The 2,058-nt window shown below is 36.0% G+C and overlaps 1 non-coding gene across 1 annotated transcript; it reads left to right on the plus strand.

Annotated features, from left to right (window-relative positions):
• The first annotated feature begins 521 nt into the window (after window positions 1-521).
• Window positions 522-628, plus strand: LOC121225936 (small nucleolar RNA R71). Its single transcript, XR_005923838.1, has one exon. It is a non-coding gene; the product is annotated as a small nucleolar RNA R71 (small nucleolar RNA).
• The last annotated feature ends 1,430 nt before the right edge of the window (window positions 629-2,058 follow it).

Raw genomic sequence — 2,058 nt, forward strand, 5'->3', positions numbered from 1 at the left:
TGTTGCTGCTTGGCTTTGGATCAAAGCATCATTCTTTGCCATGTACGGTTTCAACAAGTTCTCCAAACTATTTGATACCTCAGCTTGAGATGGTTTTGGAGCTTGCTGATTAAACCCTTAAGACTGGTTGGGTCTTTGCTGCAATGAGTTGTTGTTTGGTCCATTTCCTTGGTTGCTCCAAGAAAAGTTAGGATGATTATACCATGAAGGATTGTAGAAGTTGGACTGGAGTTCTTGCCACTCCTATTTTTATATTGGTTCCCCACATAGTACACTGACTCGGGATTTGATATACAATTCTCAAAAGAATGACCTTTCCCACAGTACACACAGGAAACTATTTCAAATGGACTTGGTGGCTGAGCTGCAAAATTATTAGTACTATTAGCGGTTAACTGTTTTAACATAGAGGAAACAAATGATACCTGAGTTGATAATGAAGTGAAAGAGTCAACTTCATGAACTCCGACTACTCGTCTTCCTGAAGCTGTTCGATTTGTTGGCCATGGATACAATGAGGAATCCCATGATGAGGACACTTACAAAGTAACTCCTTGAATCGCTCCCAAGCCTCATACAAAGGCTCGTCATCTAGTTGCTAGAAAGTTGTGATCTCGTTCCTCAACTTAGCATTTTTGCTAGGCGGGAAATAGTTAACCAAAAATCTCTCTGCTAATTCTTGCCATGTAGATATGGAACTTGGTGGCAATGAATTGAGCCATGCTCGTGCTTGATCTCGCAATGAGTACGGAAATAACTTCAACCTCAGGGTGTCTTCAGTCACATCGACTATCTTAAATGAATCACTCACCTCCATAAACAATCGAAGGTGGAGATGTGGATCTTTCGTTGGCATACCACTAAATTGGCCCAGAGTTTGTAGCATTTGAAACATCACTGGTTTCAATTCAAACTGGGTTGCCGCAATATCTAGCCTTCTAATTCCTGGATTTAACTCATTGAAAAGTGGCACAACATATTTTCTGATGCATCGATCCCTATCATTGGCAATGAGCATGGGATTTCGTACATAATTGGCTTCATTACCTTGGTCTTGATTCTGATTTCCAAGGTCTATCTCGACTCGTCTTTGAGCTGTTTGTTCAGGTCTTCTTTGTCTGAAAGTTCACTCAATTTCAGGGTCCACAGGGAGTAAATCGATGATTCGATCTATGCTCATAAACACCTGAGAAGAAATTCATAATAATTAAAAAGAATAAGTTAGTGATGTTAAAAATTAATCAAATTGAAAACAAATGACTTAATGAAAAAAATGACTATGGAAATAGTTGACAATCTCCAGTAACAGCGCCAAAAACTTGTAACCCTCGGGTTTGTGCAAGTGTACACAATCGTTATCAAGTAATAAGTAAGTATCGAGTTATCGTCTCCAAAGGGATTGTGCTTTTGCTAAGCCACATAACTTGTAAAATTATATTAACAATTTAAAAAAAATAAAAACACAACATAGTTGAGAAGTGGTGTCTAAATTAAATTAAATGCAATGATCCCTAATGCAAGCTTTCCTAAGTATGCAAACTATATGAATGAAGTAGATTTTAGCAAAATTAAACACAATTTGCAACAATTATAACATAAATAAACTAATACAATTACTTTAATTAAACTCAATTTATTATTATCATGCTTAATAATAATCAGAAAAACATTCCATGGCAACTCGATCTTTCATGAGTTTGGAAACCAAATTAGGTCCTTTCGGAATCCTTTACTTAGTAAATATGCATTTTACTGATCCTTATTTACTAAGGGTTTCTTAGAATTTGTGTGAGATAACAGGGACGTGTTAGGTTTGAAAAAATTTAATCACACAAATCTAAAAACTATGTAGATAACAGGGCATGGTTAGGGTTGTTATGCAACCTACAATTTAATCGGGTTAGGATCTAAATTGAGCATGCACATTTCAATTATACGTCCATTAGCCATCATCTGGTTAGGATTGCTCAGCTAATTTAGGTTAATTTCAATCAGGTATGAACAAAATATAAACTTGAGTTTAATTGAAAACTTGATCGATTGAGGCATAAACATTAT

The sequence above is a fragment of the Gossypium hirsutum genome, chromosome D13 (assembly GCF_007990345.1).
Source record: "Gossypium hirsutum isolate 1008001.06 chromosome D13, Gossypium_hirsutum_v2.1, whole genome shotgun sequence".
Lineage (NCBI taxonomy): Eukaryota > Viridiplantae > Streptophyta > Magnoliopsida > Malvales > Malvaceae > Gossypium > Gossypium hirsutum.